This window comes from Gekko japonicus, unplaced genomic scaffold (genome assembly GCF_001447785.1).
Source record: "Gekko japonicus isolate JY-2015 unplaced genomic scaffold, Gekko_japonicus_V1.1 scaffold1122, whole genome shotgun sequence".
In the NCBI taxonomy this organism is placed as follows: domain Eukaryota; kingdom Metazoa; phylum Chordata; class Lepidosauria; order Squamata; family Gekkonidae; genus Gekko; species Gekko japonicus.
This window is the reverse complement of record NW_015166456.1, coordinates 61,708-79,010: the sequence shown is the minus strand read 5'-3', so window position 1 is coordinate 79,010 and position 17,303 is coordinate 61,708. Positions and strand designations below refer to the sequence as shown.

The 17,303-nt window shown below is 44.0% G+C and overlaps 1 protein-coding gene across 1 annotated transcript in view; it reads left to right on the top strand.

Annotated features, from left to right (window-relative positions):
- The first annotated feature begins 8,277 nt into the window (after positions 1–8,277).
- The window catches only part of FAM3C (family with sequence similarity 3 member C), a 54,140-nt gene continuing 45,114 nt past the window's right edge, over positions 8,278–17,303 (top strand). Inside the window, exon 1 of the mRNA XM_015412035.1 lies at positions 8,278–8,367. The gene's annotated coding sequence lies outside the window, so the exon portion shown is untranslated. The remainder of the gene's footprint in view (positions 8,368–17,303) is intronic.

Genomic DNA, 17,303 nt, shown 5'->3' with positions numbered 1-17,303 from the left:
GGAGATACTGTCTATAAAGTATAGGTGTTCTCAAAGTACAGACCAAAGTATTAAAGTATGGTTTGAACACCCTGGTCTAACAATCTATGAGTAGTTTGCCTGCATAGAATCCAAGGGTCCTCAAATATTCTGCTGTCACAGAACAGTAATTACAATCTCTTGCAATAATTTTATTTGGGATTGTATTTAAGAGGGCTAAGCTATCTAGAATGCTTTCCATTCCAAGGCTAAAGCAACTTTGCCATTCACCATATTCCTACAAGGTGAGATGGTAGACCTTCCTACAGAAACCATAACTACCAGAATTTCCAAAAGCTTGTAATCCTATACTTCCTTGGTTTCCTGGTCTGCAGTCTGTATAGAACAGGCTATTGCTCAGTGGTAAAAGCATATGTTTTGCATACAGAAGGTAGCAGTTAAATCCCCAGCACCTGCAATTAATTATTTATTATTATTTTTATTTTATTAAATTTATATCCCACTCTCACAGAGCCTGGCTCAGAAAGGGTGACAACAATTTATAAATATACAATTTAAATATATAATTTCTAAAATACAACATACAATTAATCAGTCCATAAATACAAAAAAATCAATAAAACAACTTCTATAAGATTCAAGATAACATAAAAACTCATATGGGGGGCAATAAGCAGACATATAAGGAGGGGAGAAGGAGGGAAACAAGGGGAGAGGACAAGGGGCAGGCCAGAAACTAGCTGTAGCCTAGAGGCTAGAGGCCTGGTACTGCCTCCAATCATAGGCCTGGAAGGCAGTGAAGCAGACGATCTCTCGGGGGCTCCCAAGAATCGTTGACTCTCTATTCTTCTTAGGGGATAATCGGGCCTCCCAATATCCCACTGACACCTCTGGAGGAAGAGCCGGTTGCAGGGGACTTGATCCGAGCCTCCCACAAGCTGCAACGAGGAGGTTGAGCTTTGGGATTGTCCTGAAGCCGAAGCACCGAGTTGTGCAGACATGACTGCCAAGCTGTGACTTCCCCCTGGAAGAGAGCCTTGAACCTCGCCATAACATCTGCGAAGATGTGACTGACAAGTGAGTACTCGACTTTGCAACTTTTAAGCTTGAAAAACTTCCCAAAGTTTGCCTCTCCAAATTTCCCCAAGAAGTTAAGGAAATGAGGAGTGGAATTCCCCCCCACACCGCCTCGTTCCTCTCTCGAGCATCAGAGAAAAGACTGGGTCATTAAGGCACATAAAAAAACCTTCCCTGGGGCTAAAGACACTACAGAATCCTGAAAGGAATTACTTCAATTGCAGCATTAGTGAGCTAAGATTTGTGGCTCATTTTTAACAGAGAAAAGGACATTTGCTTTATGAAAGTAAAACGGCTACGAAAACCATGCTTAGCTAATGAGCAAATTTCACTAGAACTGTGGAACTGGCAGGTTTGAGTTTAAATGTTTCTAACTACACTTAAAAGTTGGATACGTTGGCAAACTGTCATCTTACACAATCACTACAAGTTTTATGGGAAAACTTTGAAGACCATCTGGTACAAGTGTTGACAAAAATCCTCCAGGAACCACTTGAAAAAATCTTGTGAAGGTACAACGAAGAGCATAATATCCCATTGACGTCACTCAAAAAAACAGGACCTCAGACATGATGTCTTTCTGAAGGAATCATGTGCACCAAATAGAGAGATAACAAGCTCATACATAGACCAAACAAATCTCTCAAATCCTCCGTCTTCAGAGAAGACTAAGGAGAATGTAATTTTTCCAGAAGATAAAACAGAACTAACAGTCCTTTTGTTTCCTTCCCGAATAATCATAGAGAAGGGAAGATCGATTTTACCTTTAAAAATAAAAGTCATAAGAACATGCTAGTGAAAAAAATGTACAGAAAAAGATCAAATACTATAAGTAAATGTTATATGTAATAATTGTTTGACTCGCTCCAATCTACACTGATCTATGACCACTGATTTAATTGATTTACAGTAACATAAAATATAAAACACAAAATAACCCTGCCTTGTATAATACCAATATAAAAATGTGTTTCAAGTTTCAATACTAGCAATATGGAATGTAACACCATGAAAAAAGAGCCTAAAGATGGTTATAAGTAAATATTACAAGCAATGAGTTTTTAACAGGTTCTAACTTACCTTGATTTAATAATAATACAATCTAAATATGATGGAAGTCTTATAGTAATGTGCAGGCCTCGGTTCCTGCCGGAGCGCGCCGGTATGCCGCTCCGCCAGTAAGAAGCCCAGGGGGCAGGGACATAAGCCCTGCCCCCTGCTCCCAGCAGCCATCAGTCGGGCCAAGGAGCAAGCAGCAGGGAGGTAAGATCCCTGCGGAGCCCTCCCTTCGCCTGCCGAGGCACCCCCCTCCTTTTTCAGGCCCTGCGCCGGGCCTGGAAAAAGATTGGCCGAGGTGCCCCCCACCCTCGCTGCCTTTTTCAGGCCCTTCCATTGGCTCTCCTTCCTTGTGGGCTTCCAGAGGTTCAGGGCTGGTAAAGGAGGAGTGTGTGCATGGCAGAGGGTGAGGGAGGGCGCACGGGGCTGTGAGCAAAACTTCTACTTGGTGACCTACTGGCGTTAAGGTTGTGAGCGAGCGATTGGGCTGCTGCTTAAATTAGACTGCTCTGGAGCCATCCTTCCTAAGCGAAGACAAAAGTGTGTAAGCTAGAGGCTAACCCCCCCCATTGGCTCTTCTCTCCTTCCTTGTGGGCTTCCAGAGGTTCAGGGCCAGTAGAGGAGGAGCGTGTGCATGGCAGAGGGTGAGGGAGGGCGCACGGAGCTGTGTGAAAAAAATTCTACTCGGTGACCTACTGGCATTAAAGTTGCAAGCGAGCAATTGGGATACTGCATAAATTAGTCTGCTCTGGAGCCGTCCTTCCTAAGCGAAGACAAAAAACTCCCCCCCCATTGGCTCTCCTCTCCTTCCTCGGGCCGCTGGAGGAGGAGCGTGTGCATGGCAGAAGGCGAGGGAAGACGCGCGGGTCTGTGAGCAAAACTTCTACTCGGTGACCTACTGGCGTTAAAGTTGCGAGCGAGCGATTGGGCTGCTGCATTAATTAGTCTTCTCTGGAGCCGGCCTTCCTAAGCGAAGACAAAAGTGTAAGCTGGAGGCTAAACCCCCCCCCCCCCCATGGCTCACCTTCTTTGTAGGCTTCCAGAGTAACTTAACTGAAATGCTGTTGGAAACAATATTTTCTTATGGGATTTATGCTGCTCAGGCTGTCTGGGTGATGGTGACTTATTTTTTGCCAATAACAGGAATAACTCTTGATCGTGGGAAACGATTACAGAAGGTGCTTCTGACCATGGGCAGAGTGGAATTTTGCTCAGTAGTGGGTGTACAAGACACCAACTTTGCACATTGACAGGTTGGAGGAGGGGGGAAGGCTTTTAATACAAATTATAAAGTATTGGAATGTTTGGATTCCAGGGTTACACTGTCCCTTGAAATTTAAGGGGGCATCCTTGAGCACTTTGGGGGCAGCTGTGCTTGATCTTTAAGCATCTCTCCATGTGCCCCCAACTGCATCCTTAGCCTATAATTTCTGTGGTCATACACTAGGCTTCTTCTTTACCTTTTTTCTCCCATTAATAAAACAAATATAGAGTCCAGTGGCATGCACACAAAAGCTCACACCTTGAATAAACTTTTGTTGTTCTTAAAGGTGCCACTGGACTCTAAATTTGTTTTACTGCTTCAGAACAACATGACTCACCTCCTGGAACTATCTCCCATTAATAGTTCATTTTCTGACTTTGAGAGTTGCTCCAGCAGTGTTGTGATTTGCTTCTCTTTCCTGGCCTCACTTACCCTGGGACCTTAACACCAGGCCAAAGGAAACATTTCTCCATGCAGAGCAAACTTTACTTATTTTGCCACAGGTGACGGTCTCTACCTTAGATGGTTCCAAGCAACAATCAGGCATCCTTACAGTTGCCAATTGGTTGCAGCTCTTAAATGGAACTGCTTTCTTCAGAAGCAGTGTACTCTGAGGGGAAAACCTGTACTGCAGTTCCATTTATGCTTTCCTTGTAGGCTTCCAGAGGAACTTAACTGAATGCTGTTGGAAACAATATCTCCTTATGGGGTTTATGCTGCTCGGGCTGTCTGGGTGATGGTGACTTGTTTATTTTTTAAATAAAATAGGGGAATGCTCAATGGCGGCTTTTGCTTCTTTCCACTGACTTACACATGATGAGTTTTCTCTAATTGCCAAAGTTAACTTTTCTGGAGATGATTTTTCTTAGAATGTATTGAAGAACAGAAGCAATTTAACCCTTATATAAGAAAGTGCACACATCTGTCTACCCGAAACATGTGCTTCCTGCAGGAGTAGGAAAGAGCCTGTGCCTGAGAGTTAGTGTGTCAGCTGTCAGCACTTAGGCAATGACAAGGGGTGCTTATCTCAGTGATCCTATCTTCCTTTAAAATGGACCATTGCCTCACTTAAAATTGCACATCACGCTTATGTTTCTTGCTGATCTTCTCTAGTGCTACCCACCCACACCTGGCAGTCGAAGTCTGAACCTTTAGTGACCCTTTGTTTGCTGCCATAATTGGCTAGAGCCCAAACACAGCTATCAGATGAGGCCAGGACAGTACAGCTTGCATTTCTTATTAGTGAAAGGGAGCAAGAGTCCAACAACACCTTAAAGAAAAGACTAACAAAGGCTCCGGTCACACGGGCTGGATATCGCGGGGGGAGGCGTGGCTGATTGCCCCGGAGTGAACTACTGCGCGGCAGCCGGATCAAACGTCCTGCCCGACGTCCCACCAATGTCCCGTGGTTGGGGGGAGGCGCCGATCAAACCTCACTCCTGCAGCGCGGCAAAGAAGCGGTGCCGCGGGGGTTGTGTTGTTTTTTTTAACTCAAGTGTTCGCATGCGCCATTGGGTGCTTGTGCGCACCTGTGGAGACTTGACAAAAAAAATGTTTTTGCGACAGGACATGGGCGGGTGCTGGATGCCACGAGCTAACACCGGAAACGTGATCTGACGCCTGCCCTTGCCCCACGGTTTCTGGAAAATAGTACCTCGGAGGTACTAGTTTTTTACAGCGCATCTTCGGAGTGAAGCCTCGAGTGAGCCATGGGAGCTCTACGCTTCCCAGATGTGGTGGTGAGATCACGCCCGGAAAATCCGCCTATCTTCCGTCTCTCTAGCGTGCCTAATGCTCCGTGTGACCGGGGCCAAAATTTGTGACAGGGTATGAGCTTTCATGAATCACTGCTCACTTACTCATATACAGCTGGAATGTGAGTCCATCTCTCCTTATATCATGGAGAGTGAAGTGATTTCAGATGCCAAATGACTGGGGTCTTTTTGTAGAAAAAGAGCTTCAGGAGCTCATTAGCATAACTCATTAGCATATGCCACACCCCCTGACATCACCGGAAGTGTGTCAGAAGGGAACACCCACTGCTCAGGCTCCACCCCAAAAATCTCCAGATATTTCCCAACTCAGAGCTGGCGAGCCTACCTGGAGAAAAACTGCTTCAAAAGAACAAAACAAAATGAAGAGGAAGGAACATGTACAAAGTGCACATTTCTTGCCAGTGTTCTTTCTGGGCTGCACACAGGGCAAAAAGAAATTTTAAAGTGTCTCTCCTACTGGACTCTTACTTTTTCTACAGCTGTTACAAACCACAATGTTAAAAAACCATTGGGGGGAAATTTTAACCTTCCAGGACATTCAGTTGCAGACCTAAAAGTGGCAGTTCTCTTAGATAGGCATTTCAAAGGGAGATTAGAAAGAGAGACTGCTGAATTGCAATTGATAATGAAGCTCAAGACAATGCAAACTCCTGGACTGAACTGAGACCTAGGTTGTTTCTCTCATTAACAATGCTCGCTATTGTCATTTGGCAGGGGTCATTTCCTGCAGGAGTGCACAGGAGCAGAGCTCCGGCAGTAAAGAGCCCAGGGGGCGGGCATGTGCAACAAGCCCCACCCCCTGCTCCCAGCAGCCCTTAGTCAGAGCAAGAAGCAGCCAGGTAAGTTGCAGAGTTCCCCCTGGCTGCCCGGTTCAAAACAGTCCAGTGGCACCTTTAAGACCAAGTTTTATTCAGGTATAAGCTCTCCCTCCTCTGTGAGGACAGATCTGCACGTCCCGTCCCCCCCAATAGCTAGCAATCCAAAACAGTCCAGTGGAGTCTGAGCGGTAGGTGTTGCCTTCTGACACACTTCCAGTGATGGCAGGGGGTGTGGCATATGCAAATAAATTATGCTAATGAGTTATGCTAATGAGCTCCTGCACCTCTTTTTCTACGAAATGACCCCTGGATACATACTATGGTAATCTCAAAGTTAGGTTACTGTAACACACTCTTTATGGGGCTGCCCTTGAAGATGATTCAGAAATTTCAGCTGGTGCAAAATGCAATCGTTCATTTGTTATCAGGCTCTGCCCAGTGAGATCACACTACACCAATCCTGAAGTATCTTCACTGGCTGCCCATTTGTTTCTGAATTCAGTTTAAGATGCTGGTGCTTACTTTTCAAGCCTTTTGTGACCTGGGGGACCGTACACTCTGTCTTGACATTAACTCATGCAACAATTGCACTTCTCACAATTTCTCGCTCTTGAAGATATGGTGTGCGATGGTCCAGCCATGGCTTTTCGCTTTTACTGCCCCACTGTTATTGAACAGGAAGGGGAGAAGCAGGGACCTACCCTTGGGGTTTTACTGTGAGGCTTTAAGACAAAATTATTTAAAAGAACTTAGGAAAGGTTAGGGGCTCTTCTGCTTGGCATGTAGAGGGTTCCAGGTTCAATCCTGGCATCTCCAGTTAAGAGAATCAGGTTCGCGGGGAGGGCGGGGTATAAATGTAATAAAATAAATAATAAATAATAAATAATAGTATGTGATGTAAAAGGCCTCAACCTGAGACCACAGAGAACTGCTGCCTGCCTGGGTAAACAATACTGGATCAATGGTCTGTTTCACTATAATACAGCTTCATGAGTTCATTGGGTAGCTTGAAAGGACTCTAGCTAAAATGTTTCTTTTAAACATTGCTTTAGTTATCAAGTTTAGTTACTTGTTTTCAGTTATTAGCAACCGGAATAGTCTAGCTTAGCCTGGGCTCATGAGAGCTTGGGAGCCAAGCTGAGTTGGCCATGGTCAGTACTTGGACGGGAGACCAGCAATGAAAATGTGGGTAGCTATGCAGAGGAAGACAATGGCAAACCACCTCTGCTCATCTTTTACCTGGAACATCCTAGGGGTGGGGTAGCCATGAGTCAGTTATGACTGGGGTTGCCAATCCCTAGTTGGGTAAACCAAAGAAGGGATCACAGTTACAGGTTCATACAATCAAACAAAGAAACACTGTGATAAAATTGACAATATTTAATGATTCTCATGAAAATCAATTTGTGAGTCTATTAAAACTTATACAATATTGCTTAGGACATGCTGACATTTTCAAGGGAAAGTCCAACATCATCATATCCTCAATGAGCGCCCGGTTGCCCACTCATTTCACGAATCTTCCTCAGGAGTAAACCTATAAGAAGAAGAAGAAGAAGAGATTCGATTTATACCCCGCCCTTCACTCGGAGTCTCAGAGCGGCTTACAAACTTCTTTCCCTTCCCCTCCCCACAACAGACACCCTGTGAGGTGGGTGGGGCTGAGAGAACTCCGACACAAACTGCTCTTTTTCAAGGACAGCTGTGCCAGAGCTTGTGACTGACCCAAGGTAACATCAGCAGGTGCAAGTGGAGGAGTGGGGAATCAAACCCGGTTCTCCCAGATTAGAGTCCGCACACTTAATCTGGAGGGTGGAGTCTATGGCTTCGGATCCCTCTTTTGCTTTCTCTCTTCCCCAAACTCTGTCCTCTCCAGGCTCCAGTCCACCACTAAATCTTCAGAAATTTTCCAACTTGAAGTTGGCAGTCCTATCAGTCCAGGATCATAGTGGGGTGACTGTCCAGGAACCTCCAGGCAGGGATTTCAAAATGTTCAGGAAAAGCTCTGCGTTTTTCCTCTCCTAGTAAGGGAACTGCACTCTGCATATGCTCAAAGCTTCAGTTCTTTGTAATAGCTGCACAGCCTCCGCAATATGAGGTCTGACATTTTCCGAACAACCTCACCCCCTCCCCAAAGAACCCACTCCAAGCGGGCAAGAATGAGACGCACGGCTTCTCCCCGCACGCAGGTCCTCCAGCGCTAGAGGGCGGGCGCACTCTCCCCGGACCGGCTGACGCCGGTGGCAGCCGGGGTGCAGTAGCGAGGGTCAAGCAGGCTCTCCGTCGCTTCCTGCTTGGCCGTCGCTCTCTTTGCAGGGGGAGTCGCCCGGGCGCAAGCGCTGTTGGGGAAACACGGAGTCCGGGGCACTCGAGCGGCTTGAGCCAGCCAAGGCTGCAGGTAAGGTGAAAAAGGGGGGTTCCCCCCCCCCCCCCCCGCAAAAGGTGGCGGCGGCGGCGGCGACTCTCTGGCCTCTGCTCTTGCCCTGTATCTCTGTCCTTTCTCTTCCTGCGGCGGATTGTCTTTCCCTTCCTCTGATTCCTCCCGCAGTTTTAAATCTGTCTCCTCCCCTTCTCTTCTTACCTTGTCCTCCCCCCCACCTTGTGTTACTAGTTTCTGCTCCTATGAAAGCTCCCCTTCCTTGCCACTTTCTTCTTGTAGTTCTACTCCGTGCACCCGTTTTTAGCAAGCCTGTCCATGCTTACTCGTAGGTAAGCGCCACCGAGTTCAGTGGGGCATGCTTCCTAAGCAAGTGTGTGTGGATTTGCAGCCTTGCATTTTCTTCTGATTACCACAGAACTGGGGTTTTCCGTTAGAAGTGTTACTCTGTGATAGGAAATAGGACACAAACCATGCATAGCTTATCTTATGTGGCAGCTGCACATGTGTGTGTTTCGTTTTGACTTCTTGTGTTGAGTCTCCAAGAGATCCAGCACATTTTCTTGCCAGGTTGGCGTGAATCAAAATGTATTCTGGGTGTTATTTTTGTAAAATATATATGGTCTAAGTACACAGCTTTCCTGTGCGGAAGTGATTTTGCATAGTCAAATTTATTTATTTATTACATTTATACCCCACCCTCCCAGCCAGGGCAGTCAATTGTTAGGGGCAGCCCTTAGGATGCACATTTGGAATTGTATACACTACTCTGGGCTGGGACATTACTCTAGATTGTGTGATGTACTCAGAAGGGGAGATCTATTGAGTATGTACAGAGTGCAAACACCAATGCAGAGCTGACATCAGAACTTTTGTTTTTGAAATTAGTGGTGGGATGATGTGTTGTCTTGGCAAGCTTGAGCACTGGCACGTCTTTAAAAATTAAATTCTGCTCAGCATATTTTAATTAGATTTTATTGACTAATCATGAAGCAGTAAGGATGTGGATTTCCCCCCTCCTTCCACCCTGTCATTGTCTGCTTCTGGACTTGGTTAGAGTCTAACGCGTCAAATTCTAGATGGATAGTCATGTTTGTCTGCTTGAGTCAAAATGACAAAGACGTCTGGCCCCTTACAGGCTTACAAATTCTGTGAGCTCAGTGCCCACTTCATCAGCTTTGGCTGGTGAAAACGTATGCCATAATAAATCAGTTAGTTTTCAGGATGCCAGGAGAGTGTTCATTACTTCCTATCATGAATACAGAACTAGGCAGTGGTGTCTATTTCAGATTGATGCCTGGTAAAAGAATACAATCGTGGGTATATACTGTGATCCATTTTGCTTTTCCCTGTCATAAAACTGGTTGTGTATTCAAGATCTCTTAACATACTGTCATTCTCTCTCCCAACATGTTGTACAATCAAAGTTTTGAAATGTGTGGATTTCTCCCCCACTTTCAGTTCATAGTAGTGGGAGGGTGAAGTGGGAATTCTAACCACTGTTGTAATCTGGGAACATGGAACCACAAGTTGATATTTTGGGTTACTGCAGGGCCAGGAACATGGAATCAGGTCAATATTTTGGGTTACCTCACAAGGCTAGGGTGTGATATTTTTATGTGTGGCACCATTATTTTATTTATTGCTTCCCCAGTATTGCTTTCTGTTCCTAAATGAGGCCTTTTCCTTGTCTTTTCTACTGTTGTGCCAGCTACTTAATGTGTATTCCCCCCACCCCGCACACATACACTTCCTTTTCTTCAACCCTTTAGGGGCTATTCCACATATTATATTGGAAAAACATTTGTGTTCCCAGGGGGACTCACTGAAAGGTCTCATCGGGCAAGTCTGGTCTACATAATTGTTGCGTGTGTTTTCTGCTTTCAAAATCCACAGGCTTTCCGGTGTACAGATCAGTAATATATTTCATTAGACCTTTAGAACAGCTTACTTTTTGATAGTTGTATGTAGAAATCTAAAGGACTCTTCATGGTGAAACTTTCCTAAATCTTGAATTGTTGGCAAGGCTTTGTGTGGGGTGGCTGGGTAAGGCTTGGAGAACTGCAGAACTGCTCAGATGATGTGTTAAAGCATTTTCAAAACTGCTTGGAGGAAGCACCTGGCTGCAAAGATCTCCAAAAAGGGTTCTCAATAAACTAAACAAACCAATAGAGAAGGGGCAAATAAGATTCTCTGTAAGTAAATGTAAACTGATGTGCTTTGGCATAATCCTCCCCCCTTCCCGACTCTTTAACTTTATACATTGATAGGATCTGAATTGGTGGTGACGAACGAGGAAAGTGATTTCAGAATTGTGGCAGATCCCTCAGTAAAAATGTCTGATATCTGTTTTGTGATGATAAAGGTAAGAATGATAATGATCCTCCATTTTATCCTCACAACAACCCTGTGAGGTAGGTTAGGCTGTGTGTGTGTGTGACTGGCCCAAGGTCACCCAGCAAGCTTCCAAGGCAGAGTGGGGATTTGAACCTGGGTTTCCCAGAGGTTAGTCTGACACACTAACCACTAGACAAGACTGGTTTTGTTCCCAAAGTTGTAGATGGAGCTCTGGTCATCCCATAGTATAACAAAAGGGATCTGCACCTTGGAAAGGTGTAGAGAAGGGCCACCCCCAAATGATCAAGCGATTGCTAAAGCTTATTTTGGAGGAGGATCTAAAACATTTGGGACGTTTAAATTTTAGAAAAGATGACTAGTGGGGCACGCAGTAGACATTGATAAGATCAGTCATGATGTGGAGAACTTTTTTTTTTTTGCCATGTCACAGCTGACTTATGGTGACCCTGTGGGGTTTTCAAGGCAAGAGATTGTTCAGAGGCGTTTTGACATTGCCTGCCTCCATTTCACAACCCTGGAATTCCTTGGTGGCCTGCCATTCAAATAATAACAAGGGCTGACCCTGCTTAGCTTCTGAGATCTGGTGACATCAGGCTAGCCTGAGATATTCAGGTTAGGGTATGGAGAGCTTGGATAGCACTCCCTCTTAACTCTACAGTGTGATCAGACAGTGAGATTAATGAAGAATAGATTGATGGGAGGAATGCAAATAGACTGTAGATTGGTCGTGATGAATGCTCAGCATAAATTCTGTATAACCTATCTGTATAACCTATCTGCCTATAGGCCTACCTGCAGGGCCTGGAATCCTTGCCCTGCATGTTTATACTCTGGTCTTTTATGTGATTTTATGGTTCTAGCCCAGGCTAACCTGATCTCATCAGATCTTAGAAACTAAGCAGGGTCGGCTTCCGGTCTGGCTCCCGCGAATGGCGGACGCATCCTCGGGTAGCTCCCGAGGGCGTCTCACCCGCCCGCGGTGGAGGAGGGAATCCGCGCGAGCAGAGACCCGAACGAGCACCTCAGGAGAGGAGCTCGGATCCGGGGCGCGTTAGGGCGCACCAGGGGGGAGTCTCTTTTTCGGCCAAGCAGTCGGAAATTGAGGCTCTCGCCATGCCCTGCCCCAATGGACCTTGCTGCGTGAGCGACCCCGCACGGGGTTTAGCGGAGCCACCAGACATCACCGAGTGATAAAGTGAACAACTGATGAAATGAAAAAAAAGAAAAGATCGGCTAAACTGTGAGTTGTCAAATGCGGGAAAAAAGAACTAAGAGCGCTCCCCCCCCCTCAGTGGAAAAGACGAGGAGGTGAACCCTCTAACTTCGTTAGCGAGAGAAAAAAGGGGGGGGAATGGACTGTGTGAATAGTGGTGATCTCTTTTGATGCATTTAAAGTAAAGCGAGAAAAATTTCTGTTTCTCTGGAGCGCGTTTTAAGAACTTAATTAAAAGTAAACAAAAATAACAAGATGTCGGAGCTGGTAAAAGACAAGCGGAGAAGAAGGGAGGAACTTCCGGTCTGGGCGTTTGCTTTTTTGTGAGAGCCGGCTGATTAATGCTTGGACTGTTTAAGACTGTGAGTCTGACGGGGAACTGTGAGAAAAGTTGAACTGTGACAGCAAGAAAGTGTCTTATAAGCGCTTTTAAAAGTCAGCAGTTGCGGAGGAAGATCCAGTGAAGAGAATGGCAGCTTTTAAAAGCGAAACCGGAATTGAAAAAAAGAAAATCCATTCTCAAAGCTAGAGATCTTTTGAAAGGGCATGAAAGAGGGAGAATTTACAGCATATGAACTGAAAGCGTTAACAGCGTTAACAGCGACCCGAAGGAGGACTGGAAAAGCCGGAGAGAGGGAAACAGAAGAAGCTCCTCCATGAAATTGGGAATTTAAAAGAAGCCAGCATGCGAAGAATCGGTTCTGAATGCGCCTTGAGGAAACTTTAATAACAGAGCATCAGATGAACACTACTAATATACTAACATAGATAATATCTTTAACTGGTTTGAAGAAAGAAGTTTGACTGCACACAGAAGAAGCCTAAGAAGATAATTTGGACATTACTAACAGATTAATTTACAAGTTAATATGTCACTCAGCTTTCTCTCTCTCCCACTATATACCCTCCCCATTTCTCTACTTAAGCGAAATACCTCTCCTTTTTAGGAGAGTCAATAAAGCCTTTATTAAAAAGAAAAAAGAAAAAAAGAAACTAAGCAGGGTCAGCGCAGGTTGGTACTTGGATAGGAGACCTCCAATGAAGTCTAGGGTTGCTACATAGAGGCAGACAGTGGCAGACCACCTCAGATTGTTTCTTGCCTTGAAGAAACCCATGAGGGGTGCAACTTGATAGCAATTTTTTTTTTTACTGGTTCTTAGTTGTATTGATTTTATGCTTTATGAATTTATCTTGTATTTTGTGAGCCACCTTGAGCAGGTCTTTGTAAGGGCGGCACGTAAATTACTTAAATTAATAAATATGTTAAGGTAAAGGTAAAGGTTCCCTTGCTCGAAAGCCAGTCGAATTCGACTCTAGGGTTGCAGTGCTCATCTCCGTTTCAAAGCCAAAGAGCCAACGCTGTCCGAAGACATTTCCGTGGTCATGTGGCTGGCATGACTAAACACCAAGGCGCACGGAACACTGTTACCTTCCCACTGAAGTGGTACCTATTTATCTACTTGCAGTTTCTTGCTTTCGAACTGCTAGGTTGGCAGGAGCTGGAACTAGAGACGGGAGCTCACTCCCGTCATGCGGCACCCGGGTCTCGAACTGCTGAGCTACCGAACTTCCACAACCTGCAGTTCAGCGTCTTAACCATTTGAGCCACCGCAGCGCCTAATAAATATGTTAAAGACTAACAACATTTGTGGGAGGGTATGAGCTTTTATGAGTCATTGCTCACTTCAGGTAACCATCTTGATCTAAATGCATTTATAGTACACTATAATATGTGCATAGTCCAAAGGTAGTGACGGAAAATGAGACAAATTCATAGAGGAATGATCTTTTAACAGCTATTATCCATGATTGCTAAATGAGTAAATCATAGCCATAAGTTGTTTCCTCTGAATATAAGTTATGGAGTGGGGGTAGGGGACAGTGGCTTGCTTGTGGACTTCTATATGGTCATTGCTGGCAACAGGATGGACGGACCAGCAGAGAGATTGTGATAGCTGAACTGAGTTATTTGTAGGCAGAAGGTGCCTTTCTAAGTGAGTCACAATGCAGTCCTTTACAAAGTTACTCCAGTCTGTGCCCAGTGGGGTTAGGCTAGAATCATTCAATTTAGGATTGCAGGAATTCTCTCGTGCGAGATCGAAATGACCGGTTTTGATTTCCAAATCTAGTGACTTCCAAAAATTACTGTCATTAAAGCTTGCAGTCTTTTATTAGTGACATTCACTAGAACTTTAATCACAATTTTATCTGGGTGGGATTTGCTCAGTCTTGGCAAATTCTCCTTATTACAGCTTCTGTCTGATGTGGCTTTTGTCTGTGCAGGCCCCGTGATCCCCAGTTTAGCTTCTTTGGTAGGTCAGAGCTGACCTTTTTTCACTAGTAGGGTCAAGAACAGTAAGTGAGTATCCCTTTCCAAATAGGGTTTGGGTGCGGGGTAGAGAAAAAGGAGTGTGTTGTTATAAAAGGACAGATACAGAAATATTAAGTCTGGACAACAACTTAGTTAATCAAAAATATGTTTTGTGAAATAGCTGCACTACTCATCATATATTTTCCTGACCTTCAGTGCAAATTGTTCAAAACCAAGCAATGCAACTGGATTGTGCAAGCATACAGTTTTCTTCCCTCTGTAGTTCAGAGAACCTTCAGCGGTATATTTGATATTAGATTTGGGTACCCATATCTGACAAACTAGTTTTGAGGATTACCATAATTCTTCATACTAGGTTGTGACTAAAGAACAATAGGGCACAAGTGAAGGCTTCTGTTTAAATTGAGTGAGTGGTCTGGTTCACCACTTAGAACTGTAGAAAGGGTTTGCACATGCAAGAATTATCTACTGTGCACCCGTCTTACTGTCTTGACAGTCATTTATGTTTTAAAATCAAGTTTTGGCCCTTAATGCTGATAAAAGATTTAAAAGCATGTGGCCTACATTTTGGTGCAAACTCAGAAGCTAGATGAGAGATGGCCAGGCTTACTGGAAGGGTAGGCCTTATCACCTCTGTGCCTAGTCTGTTATGCAAAATAAGGAGATTCAGATTTGCTTAATTTGCATAATTTTTACACCTCCTAGAATTTTGTCTCTCTTGGCATAAACTTTTGTCCCTGTGTCAAGCAAGGTACTTGCTTTCTTGCACTGGTTCCTGTTAAATATTGAACTACATATTGAACTATTAAGTAAGGGATTGAGGAAGAGAGATGAAAAGGCTGCAGTCCTGAGCATGCTTACTTAGGAACCTAGAAGGACTTACATGTGAGTAAGCTTGCTTACTGTCAGAATTTTTTCTTTCTTTTTGGAAGCATTTTTATACTTCTGATCTATCCAGTTTAGGCTCCCCAGCATATTTATATTAGCCTCAGTTCGGTGTCTTATCTTTGAATCTTTTTTTTTTTAATAAGTATTTTTATTAGTTTTCAACACTTGCCAAGATATACTTCCATACAAACAATAACATATATTTAAACACGTTAATAACCACCACCACCCCTCACCACCACCCCACCAGTTCCGCCACTTTCTCTATGTTTCACATAACTTTATAACGCAACTTAATTCTGAGCACTCCATATTTTCCCTTCTATACCATTTGTAAAATACAAACTTACAGTTACACACATCCAATATTAATAAGAACTTCCTAATTTCCCTCTTTCTCCTTTCACTAAACCTTCTTCATGTTGATTCCTTTGGAGAAAGTCATTCAGTTATACTTCTTTTGGATCCCACTTATCATTAAACTCATTAGTTCTTAACATTCTGTGAATAGATTATTTTTATCCTTCCATCCTTTCATTTTCAGAATGCCTCCTTATTTCTTTACATCCTTTTTTTTTGAGAACACAAATCTAATAGACCCAAAAATATATCATAAAAAATAATCATTTGATGCTTCTGATCCGCCTATGAATCTCTTTATCTTATACATAGACTAGTTCCTCAGTTCATTTTTCTAGATATCATACTTAAATCAACTTAAATCAACAACACCCATAAATCACTACATATTAACACTAAACATTTCATTCCCCCAAATTCTTCTATATCATCTTGAAAAACAATACAAAGGGCCCCAAGAAATTTCCATAAACATTTTATAAGGGCACAAGTATAATTGCCAATACCCAGAAATATATCATAAACAATAATATATCTTATCTTTGAATCTAAGGGTGTGTTCAGTTGCGCGGTTTGATCTGGTGTCATCACGCTTCAGCAACGGATTTTATATGCACGATCACACAGTCAACATCTGCCTCCTGTCCCCAGCCATTGGTTTCCGGCTCAAAACCCCTTTAACCCGGAGTATTTTGTTACCTGGTCCCAAAGTGGTGTTTTCTCAGCTCTCCTATTTAAAGCCGCATTTCCCCCCTGTGTGATTGCTCCTCCAGTGTCAAGCCACTTCCGGTTTAAACCCCCTCCCCGCTCGAAAGCTGCCCAAGGCTTCCGCTTTTCACCCACCATTTTTTAATGTGTTGATGGTGTGCGCATAGGCAGAGCTTTGCTACCATGTTTAGAAAATCGACATTTAAATGGTCACTTGTTTTAGCGTTTAGATGAGTTTGGGATCTCATGGAGGCCATTTTTGGGGTCAAACGATTAAAGGGAAGTCTTTTGTTGGAGGGGTTGAATTGATTCGTCCTGGTGGTTCTGTGCATGTGCCATGATAGTTCCCCCCCCCATTCTATGGAGGGGCGCCTATGCACATGCGCAAACTGAGAAAAAAAAATAAAACTCACCGACACACGCTTCCATGTGTCGGTAGTGTAGACGCTGGGGAATGACATGACTGCGCAGTGAGGCGGGATAAGGGAGGTAAGTGTGATCGCGATTATCCAGATCAAATATAATCTGGTCAGAACTGGAGCAGTTTAACCCGCTCTCACCATGCCTTCTGACCACACCCTAAAGGTATTTTTTATCATAGCTCCACTGAAATCAGTAGAATTTGCTTCAAAGTAAATATGCTAGAGTCTGTATTACAGAGCTAAAAATGAAGTACCAGAGATCACAAGCTAAATTTGTATATCATTGTTATAGGTGACTACTGGGTGTTTTTGCTTCATTTTTTTAAAAAAAACATTTTCCTGCTTATTCTAGGAACCAAAACGAAAATACTAGATGTTCTTTTGCACGGGAATTACTTAGAGCCTGCTTTGTGTGTGCCTGTGTTTAGGTGTGTGCAAGGAAAATATAATACAGTTTGATATATAAGAACATAGAAAGAGCTCTGCTGGATCAGGCAAGTAGTCCATCTAGTCAAGCATCCTGTCTCACAAAGTCCAGTTCCTCTGGACAGCCAACAACAGGGCATAGAAGCCAAGGCCTTCCCCTGATGTTGACTTCTGGCTCTGGGATTCAGAGGCTTAGAGCCTCTGAATGTGGAGGTTGCCCTCAGTCACCATGGCTAAGAGCCACTGATAG